The sequence below is a fragment of the Dendrobates tinctorius genome, unplaced genomic scaffold (assembly GCF_039654945.1).
Source record: "Dendrobates tinctorius isolate UK_male_01 unplaced genomic scaffold, ASM3965494v1 ptg000003l, whole genome shotgun sequence".
NCBI classification, from domain to species: domain Eukaryota; kingdom Metazoa; phylum Chordata; class Amphibia; order Anura; family Dendrobatidae; genus Dendrobates; species Dendrobates tinctorius.
In genome coordinates this window covers 90,533,353-90,543,950 of record NW_027361671.1, presented here as the reverse complement: position 1 = coordinate 90,543,950, position 10,598 = coordinate 90,533,353, and the positions used below count along the sequence as shown (strand labels likewise).

Sequence of the window (10,598 nt, the reverse complement as noted above, 5' to 3'; positions counted from 1 at the left end):
TTATCCAGGGATACGGTACCCCTTCTAACCTTTGTGCAATGACGTGCAATCCATACTGGGCCTAACACCATCTGAGCCTGCCTCATGCTGTATAGACATATATTTTGAATGTGTACGCTATCCATACATGTTATCCGGGGATACGGTACCCCTTCTAACCTTTGTGCAATGACGTGCAATCCATACTGGGCCTAACACCGTCTGAGCCTGCCTCATGCTGTATAGACATATATTTTGAATGTGTACGCTATCCATACATGTTATCCGGGGATACGGTACCCCTTCTAACCTTTGTGCAATGACGTGCAATCCATACTGGGCCTAACACCGTCTGAGCCTGCCTCATGCTGTATAGACATATATTTTGAATGTGTACGCTATCCATACATGTTATCCAGGGATACGGTACCCTTTCTAACCTTTGTGCAATCACGTGCAATCCATACTGGGCGTGAGAACGGCTGGCGAGCTGTTAAGCAAGCTACAGCACCTGTCCAGACAAGTACAGGAATTCCCTAGCGAGGAGACTTATTTGATTGTTTTCTATGTTGGGACAGCAATTTTTGGGGAGCACTATACTCTGGAGAATGATAGATGGGGCCCACCATACACTGGAACATTCCAAAGGTGGACATCAGACACTGGAGCAGCATTTACAGGGCCCATTATACACTAGAGCAGTAGAAATGGGGCCCATTATGTTCGGAGCATTATTTGGGCCCATAAGACAGTGGAGCTTCATCCATGGGGACCAACATATACTGTAGCATTATGTGGAGCTCATCATATACTGTTTCAAACATTATATGGGACCAATGATTTTGTATGGAGAAATAGATGGGCCTCGTCATGAGATGTAAAAAGTGAGGTATTTTTCATTGTACTATACCGCTATTTCTCTGCCGTATCGGAGCATGATGAGTTGTGGTATGTGTTAAAGGGGCGCTCTTTCGCCCAGGGCACATGAAAACCTGCAGCCAGCCCTCCCCCCCCACAAATTTAGCCAAATAACCCCCATTTTTCAGTGTGTAACTTGTATTATGAAGTTAATTAAGGTTGACAAGCTTAAGTAAGAAGAATTGATGCTTTTGGCATTCAAATGGGCACTGTAGGTGTGTTTCCTGTCCTCCTCTCACTGCCGACTTTTATTCCCCATTGACTTACATTGGGTTTCGTGTTTCGGGACGACCCCGACTTTTCCCTATAATCGGACGATCTTGCTCGACCCGACTTTTGGAAAAGTCGGGTTTCACGAAACGAAACGCGACCCTAAAAAAGCAAAAGTCGCTCAACTCTATTTACAACAAATGAAATTAGATGTCACATACTAAGCTTAAGGCATTAAACAGTGTCTACAACCCATCAGAAGATGGTTGCACTTTGGGCTACAAGTCAGACGTTTAGCTAGAAGTGTTCTATTGACCTTGTGCCACCACTCTCAATGGCTATTATGGTACAGAACAAGATGGCAATGGAAGTCTATACATCTACATATATGAATACCAGTTGGCTGCTGTCACCGAACTCAATAAGGCACCACGGCAGCGTCACTTGCGCAGGTGCAGTTTGTGGTATATACAGTATATACTCAAGTATAAGCCAGCAAGCCAGCGGGGGAGGGGGAGTGGCAGGAGAGAGCAGCTGTGACAGCATACTCACCCACTCGTGGCGCGGTGGCTGCAACATCCCTGCATCTCTCTGTTTTCCCGGCTTCCAGCAGCACTTTCTGTATTCAGTGGTCACGTGGTACCACTCATTAAAGTAATAAATATGGACGTATCTCCACGCCCATAGGTGTGGAGCGCATACTCATTACTTTAATGAGCGGTATCACCTGAACGCTGAATACAGGAAGTGCTGCTAGAAGCCAGCAAAACAGAGAGAGATGCAGGAATGTTGCAGCCACCATGCAAGGAGGACCGGAGAGGACCAGGAAGGATGGGGGAGGACCGTGGAGGATGGAGGAGGATAAGTGAGGACTGGGGAGGACGAGTGAGGACCGGGGAACCCAAGGCAAGCCATGCATACAGGATGGGACCAAGGAGCCATTCATACAGGATGCAACCAGGGAGCCATGCATACAGGATGGGACCAGGGAGCCATGCATACAGGATGGGACCAGGGAGCCATACATATAGAATGGGACCAGGGAGCCATGCATACAGGATGGGACCAGGGAGCCATGCATACAGGATGGGACCAGGGAGCCATGCATACAGGATGGGACCAGGGAGCCATCCATACAGGATGGGACCAGGGAGCCATCCATACAGGATGGGACCAGGGAACCATACATACAGGATGGGACCGGGGAGCCATACATACAGGATGGGACCAGGGAGCCATACATACAGGTGGGGGAGCCACGCATAGCAGGAGAGGGACGGGGGAGCCACAAATACCAGGACAGTATAGGGGGAGCCACACATGCCAGGACAGGTTGGGGGGGACAATGCCTACCAGGACAGGTTGGGGGGACAATGCATACCCGGCTTATACTTGAGTCAATAAGCTTACCCAGTTTTCTGTGGCAAAATTAGGTGCCTTGGCTTATACTCGGGTTGGCTTATACTCGAGTATACACGGTACACATCTCCGCTATTCCAACGCAGGCGCAGTAACAGTCACGTCGTTACTACGCATGCGCGAGAATAATGGTGATGTGTATGTAACTTGCGCAGGCAGAGTTTGTGGCCACAATTCCTGCACATGCACAGTAACTGCCACAACTGCACGCTCTACACGCGCTGCTCCTGTCAGCATCACTAAGCATACACAGATGTTAATTTCACAGCACTCCCGATGTCATAGCATCGGGCCTATTTCTATTTCAGTAATGTGTGTCAGTTTTGCCTTGGATGGAATGATAGCAGGTTATTGGTCTGTAGACCACTGTCATGTCCGCCATGTCTGTTATGCCGCAAGTTGCCTGGAGCAGTGTGCACGCGCACCTTACCTCATGGCTGCACGCTGTTGCTGGGTAACCATCTGTCTCTGTCTGACTCTGCAATCCGCTGTACTCCTGGAACCCTGATCATGTGACCTTTCCTATGTTCCAGTCCTGCTCTGGTTCTGCAATCCGCTGTATTCCTGGAACTCCTGATCATATGACCTGCTCTATGGTTCTACCCAGGCTGTTCTAGCAATGCTCTCTATGATCCTGGAGGATCTGAACCCAAAGTCCCTCCCTGGTCCTGACCCGGAAGTACTGGTGCTATGGTGCTATATCAGACCGCCCTTCCCTATGGTCAGGGCCTGAGTATTGTGTTGCTTCCCTGCATGGCTGCTGTGTCTGCTCCGTCGTTCCCTGTATTCTGTACCCCTGAACTCTGCCCTGTAGTGCTTCTCTGCACACACTCTGTGCTTGTATTCTTCCTCTTGTCTCGTGCCATGTCTTGTGTTGTCTTTTGTGCCATGTTTGTCCTTGCCTTGCTTTGCCTTGTAGTACTTCCGCTGTTCTCTGCCTTAGCCTGTTTCACCATGTCTGGTCTTTGCTATTCTGAGCCTTGTAGTACTTCTCTTGTTTCTTGTCTCTGCCTGGTTTTCCGTACTCTGCCCTATGGTGCTCTCTTGCACATTTCCATGTCTAGTCTCAAGGCCCTGCCTTGACCAGGCTCTGGGCTTTGGCCTACGCTCCGCTGCTAGACTCTGTCCTATCGTGCTCTCTTACACATTTCTACGCTAGTCTCAAGGTTCTTCCTTGACCCGGCTCTAGACTTCGGCCTACGCTCCTCTGCTAGCTCTGTTCTCGCTCTGACCTGGCTCTGTGTTTCTTACTATGTACCGCTCCATGTTCCATATCTTGTTTTGCCTTGTTCCTCGCCTAGTCTTGCCTTGTTCCTCGCCTAGCCTTGCCTTGTTTCTTGCTTTGCCTTGCCTTGTTTCTTCGTGTGCCCTTTGCATGAGCCTGGCCTTCCTAGCCTCCTGCTTGTGCCTCAGCCGTGCCCGCCCTAGCCGTGCCCACGTGCTTGTGCCTCAGCCATGCTCGACGGTCAGTGACAGCTGTGTTGCCTGCTATGCCCCAGTCAGGTTCGCTGGAGTCTTACCCGTCTGTTTGTGCTGCAGCCCGTCTAGCTAGCCAGTGTCCAGCCATGCTCTCTGTGCTTCCTTGCACTCACGCTGTCTCTGCACTGTGCTCTCTGTGCTTCTCTTAGCACGCGCAGGCCCTCGCCTGCCCCGTGGCATACCTCCCCGTGCTTCTGTAAAAGTACGCGCAGGTCTTGCCATGTACCCTGTCGTGCCCTCTCGCACGTACAGGTCCTTGCCTGTACTCTATCCCTGGCGTGTCCTCTGCACGCGCAGGACTCTGCTTTTAACCCTGACCCTGATGTGTCTCTCTGCACGCGCAGGACTCTGCCTTGAACCCTGACCCTGGCGTGCCCTCTGCACACGCAGGACTCTGCCTTGAACCCTGACCCTGGCATGTCTCTTTGCACGCGCAGGACTCTGTCTTGAACCCTGACCCTGTCATGTCTCTCTACACGTGCAGGACTCTGCCTTGAACCTGACCCTGGCATGTCTCTCTGCACGCGCAGAACTCTGCCTTGAACCCTGACCCTGGCGTGTCTCTGTGCATGTGCAGGACTCTGCCTTGTACCTTGTGCCTTGGCATGTCTCTACACACACACCCTGTCTTGTAGGTTGAGCTTTTAACCCTGGCGTGTCCCCTACACACGCACCTTGCTTTGAACCCTGGCGTGTCCCCTACACACGCACCTTGCCTTGCACCTTGCCCTGGACCCTGGTGTGCCCCTAGCACGCACCCTGCCTAGAATCTTGCCTTGGACCTCGGTGTGTTCCCTAACACGCACCATGCCTGGAGATCTGTCGTGCCTCCTTGCCTGAAATCTGGTTTGCCTGCCGGATGCCAGGAACCTGCCGATCGCTGCCAGAGATCGTAAGCCTGATGACTGCGGCCTGATGTCCGGAGCTGATGTCCGCAGCCTGATGCCCTGATCATGTCGATCGTTGCCAGCTGTCCGGAGTCCAATGCCATTGTGCCTTTGCCTGTACCCTGGCGTGCCACCTGGCACGTACCATGCTATGGACCTTGGCGTGCCCACGCACGCACCTTGCCGTGTTTGCTTGTTCTCACGTTTTTGCACTGCATGTTATCCTGAAGTTGTCTTAGTGAAGATACCCTGAGCTTACGTCTTGTCTTGCTTCCTGCTCGACCTTGTCGTCAGACACTCGCATCTAGTGTCTACTTGAGCCGCCCGTCTGGTGCCAGCAGTTGTGGTGGCTCACCCCCTTGGTCTTGCCCCTGACACTCCCTGTATAGGGGGTGGTTCCTCATAAGGTCAGATCGCCCTAGGTGGGTGGGTGCCATGACCCAGAGGGTCCACTCTAAAGAAAAACGACTCAGCATAAGCTGACCTCGTCACAAACACATGGGCAATAGGTCTTCACGATGGCATCTCAAAGTGTCTGAGGAAAGGTTTTTCAACACAATAATGCCAGGTTGCAAGTTGCACATGCCACTGTGAGCAGCCTGTTTAGTCTAAATGTCCTAACATGGCTTGCCGCATCACTTGATTTGCCTCCCATTGAGCACATCTGAAACGGCATTAATCGGAAACAGCAAAGGGTGCTGCCAGCAGTGGATTTTGAAGCCTTGATGATAATTTCATTAATAGCATGCTGAGGTGTGATAACTGCATGTATCTTTCCATGTGGTCATCATACTTAATGCTGAATACATTGAGATGTGGATGTTGTTTCCATTCTTCATCATTCTTACAGTATATCATTACCATGTCTATTGATTCCTGTGATTTTTATGATGCCGCAAATAATTGATTTAGCAGTTGAAATATTTGGGAGTGTATGTATGTGTGTGTCTTTTGTCACGTAAATGCTTTACTTGTTTTTTCTTCTGCTGGATAAACATATAGGCACATCTCCTAGAATCATAGGTCACAGTATATTCATCAGGACTTTTCACAGAGAGAAATCTTTTAATTCCCTTTGCAGTTACTATAATTTCTTCCCGATAAGAACAGTGTGAGGTAAGGCAAATTGACATACTTGAATAATACACATCCTCACATCCAGCCAGAGGCCTAAGAGGAAAGAAATGAGATAATTACATTATTACTAGATTGCATCTAATTTAGGTTGAAATGTTATTTCAAGGTCTTTTTGTCACTGTTTTTTTGGAGAAGTTTTCCAAATTTTGTGAAAATTACATATATTTTCAAGAATGTTAGATTTTGTATTTTGTCTATTGAAGCATAAATAGACAAATAAACAAGAAAGAATCCATTAATGGGATGCATTGAATAAAATAAGATAATGCCATGTTCACCAATATATTTCTCAGAGTCAGCCAGCAATTTCTTTTATCTGTATACACCATATATTTTAGATATAAAAAACCTTTGCCTTCACAGTATTAGGCCCTATGACTATTAACTGCCTTTCCTTGTCTAGTTGTGATTTCAGCAATGCATAATAAAGAAACACTCCTCCCATCAAAATGTGTATCCCCTTAATATATTGTAATCATCATAAAATACAGCACTGTGTACCTACAATTGCTTATTTCGCCTTTCTACCCAGCTAATTCATTTCTTTTAGAATAGGTCTATGACATCACATGATTAAAAACGGAGTACTTGAAACGTTCTAAGCTCTATGTAGTAACAGGAAGTCAATTTTCTTGTATGAGTCATAAGTCACTGAAAAAGTCCCTGGCAGGGGGGAGAAGGGAGCAGATGGGTCAGAAGTTGAAGAGGGGAATGATAACTACAAGGACAAGAGACTTCCTGTTTCTACATAGTGCCAAGAAAAGATAAGAAAGGCATAATGAATGAGCAATTATAAGTACACAGTGCTATATAATATGATGATTGCAATATATTAAGAGGATAAAAACTTTGAGGGGAGGAGTGCTTCTTTAATCAGAGGATTAGTTCACACAAGTCTATTTTCAGTCTGTGTGCTGTCCCTGAAAACATGGACAACACACAGACAGCACTAGGACTAATGTTATTCAGTTGGGCTATTCAGTTTTTTTTTCATTGGACAAATCTGTGTGTGAAAAAAATCACACCATGCACTTGTTTATTTAATATGTTTGGATGAGACTCATCTATTCAAGTCTATGGGTGCGCAGGAAAATGCAGATCTCGTATAGATCATCCATATAGTATCCATTTCTTTTACTATGATTCTTAACAGATCAAACTGTATTTGATCTTGCAAATGTTAATAACAGCTGATATAAAAATAGGATGCCGTATAGATGCCATATGGATTGAATACTGACCATCTCTGCATCATCTACACAGTCTCTTTGGCACCGCTCTCCTGCACAGGCAAACTTCTCTGTCCTGGTGAGGGCAGAGCAAAGTACTGGAGTGCGCAAGTGCTAGGGCTCTTTGACCTTTCCTGGCACCTGTGCACTGCAGTACTTTGCTCTGCCCTCAAGAGGGCAGATAAGTACACCTGCGTAGGAGCACGATGCCAGGGAAACTGTGTGGATGACACAGGGACGCATCATCCACACGAAGCAAGCAGGAGGGCAACATTGCAAGAAGATGGGAGGCACCAGACCAAAACCTGCGACTCCCCTCAGACAGGACCGCCCAGCAGGTGACTATAATAAAAGTATCTCATAACGGCCAAACCTGGTGAAAGGTTCCCTTTAATTATATACAAAAACTGAGCTTAGTTGAAGTTGGTATACATGCAGCATAAAAACGCATGTTCACATTGGCCATAAAACATGGAGAAACCTACAAGGAGCAAAATAAACAAAAACCCTGCTATAACTAAGTAAGTAAAAAGCAAGTGTGTTTAAATAACACAAGGTTCTTAGTAATACGATTTTTGATCAAAACAAGCACGTGTTAGGCGTCGGGTTCCTGCAGCGGCTCAGCAGGAATCCAGAGCCTCACATTCTGCGGTCTCTCATTGTCTATCGACCACAGAGGAGACTGCTCAGCAGCCTCAGCATCCCAGAAGCTCTGCCTAGACCTGTTCTGTGGGTCTGGCTGTTGCTGCCACCTTTGGGTCGACAATAGCAATGCAGGCTGCTTTGCAGCAAAATGCTCCAGAGGCTAAGTCCTCTCATCGCGCTACTGGGCATGCTCACGAGACGATCTCTCTTTGGAGATCGGGAGTCATATGCTCAGGTCCTTCTCCTGATCTCATTGGTCCATCTCAGAGATCTGGAAGGTCCCGGAAGCGCACGGCTATAAAAGGTCCGCATGGCCGCTCGGCCATGCGCTAGTATAGACTCTACTTGCTACATGTGTGAATATGACGGATTCATGAAAATGCGAATGACTCATTAAGACTCTCCTCCCTCTGATATTACGTGTGTGGATAGGGACTTAGTCATAGAGTCAGCGCCAGTCAGTGGCACGCTACAGGCCACAGTGCATATCATCACCTAACTAGCGTCCGACAGTGCGCCCCTCCTGGGCACTGTTGCATAGTGGTTGTGTCAGTCGCCGTGCTGCAGTCTGCAGCACCTGTGGGCGTCCGCGGTAGCGACGCCGCACGCACGGTAGGTCTAGACGGACTCTGTCCCTCTGCCTAGGGCTCAGCTCCTGTGACCATATACCATGCGTGCATTTCTCTGAGACCTGTGAGTCCAACAGACTCAGTACTTATGTTTATGTCTAAGGCATCTCTGTGAAGCTAACAGTACGCCCAGCGCACACCGGGTGACGTCCAACCCGCGTGCGATAATATCGCCATGTTTAGTGTTCGCCATTATATAGCAGCAGTGTTAACACCTTCTGCACGGTGGACCCCGAGCGGCGAACGCACTTTATTATTTATTTATTTAGTGCATTCCGCCATTCTTAACAGCATGAAAGCCATCTCACCATCGCCAAGGTGACCCTGATCAAGACGGTCCTACCCTGTCTAATATTAGTCGACTTGCACAACAAACCTGAACCAATAAGTAACGATATGCTGGGGGACTGCGCCGCCACCTGTAAAATGTGTGTGTATTGTGCAGGGCTAATGCCTCTTTATATGCTATGTAACTAGGTGATGCGATTCAGCTGTGAAAGAAAGTGGACGCCCAATAGCGTCACCGCGCATGCGTGGACTATGAACTAGGACGGAAGTGGGGCATGATAAATCTCAAAAACAGGAAGTGTGGCGGTGGTCACTGAAGCGCAGGTGCTAAAGGAAGTGGGGCATATGTGTAAACAGTCAGATTGGACGGAAGTGGGGTATGATACACGCCGATAAAAGGAGGAACAGCATAAAGGCATAGCAGAGCATGGGAGCATAACAATATCAATGCGGCGCAGACACTGATAGTAATGAAAAGGGCAAATGCAGGCTATTTTTTATTTTTTATCCTTTTCTTCTCCCCTTTTTTATTTTAGAAGCCCCTCTCTGTTTTTCATTACTATTGGGCATCCACTTTCTTTCACAGTTGAATCGCATCACCTAGTTACATAGCATATAAAGAGGCATTAGCCCTGCACAATACACACACATTTTACAGGCGGCGGCGCAGTCCCCCAGCATATCGTTAATTCTTGGTTCAGGTTTGTTGTTATACAATATGCATAGCAGGTGTTCATCATTTTTACTGTTATTTTCAATACTTACCTTGCTCCTTTCTTTTTCTTTGTTTTTTCTCAGAATCTCGAGACTCCAATTTAAGCTCACACAGGTACTTATATTCTTTTATTCTTTTGACTTACTGTTTGCACAATCTTCTATGGTACCTCATGGCTGCATTAGGCTGGTTTTTTGCTTATTATATATTATATTTTATAATCCTTCCTTTTCCTTTTTTTCCCCTCCTTTTACAGTACATATCCAATGACGCATTGGGATCTTTTTCTGATGATGGATTCATGACCTTAATTTGTTTAATGCATTATTCATTTTTGATAAAATGTCTTTTCAATATTATTTGTTCTCAGAAGGAACCTCTAATTTCATTTATTATTATGTTTTATCTAGATAATACCCCTGATAAAGGCCAGTTTGGCCAAAACGTTGAGTTCTGTGTGACTGACATTCAAATATCATAATAAAATTGCATAATTCAAAAAATCAATTTTTAGCCTCAGGTTTTACTGTATTAGTACTTACTTGGTGCCATTCATCAACAAGCTATTCACCGGCGTTGAACCGATTCCGTAGCTGAATCCTCTTAAGTAGACAATCCTGGCACTTGCTGGACTTTCTTGGACACCCTGAAATCTTAATCACGGCAATTGAACCTTTGTCTTGATGGTCTGATAAATTGCTCACTTTTGGGACAATCTTACAAGCAGCAATGCCCTTGACTGTAAATCCCATTTGATACAAAACAATTATGACTGCATGTGTATTGTTAGAAGTAACCATGGTTAATAGAAGAAGACAATACTTTCAAGCACCAGCCTTCTTATAAAACAGCCAGTCTGCTTTTATAATTTAGTCAGCATGACAGAGTACAGAGTGATATCTGCTGACTTGTCTTTGTTAACATTAACACTTATTCGTAAGCTAATGAGGTCAATGAAATGTGAAATTATATAAGCAGGTCATTTTGCAGCAAAGCATTCAGTGAATTTTTTTCTTGCAATTAAGTTAATTTTCATGGCAAGGAATGATTCTGTAATTTTTCT

At 46.5% G+C, this 10,598-nt stretch overlaps 1 long non-coding RNA gene across 1 annotated transcript; it reads left to right on the top strand.

The window, feature by feature from the left end:
- The first annotated feature begins 9,191 nt into the window (after positions 1–9,191).
- Positions 9,192–10,042, top strand: LOC141092576 (uncharacterized). The gene is made up of 3 exons (XR_012232846.1): positions 9,192–9,521; positions 9,619–9,649; positions 9,792–10,042. It is a non-coding gene; the product is annotated as an uncharacterized lncRNA (long non-coding RNA).
- The last annotated feature ends 556 nt before the right edge of the window (positions 10,043–10,598 follow it).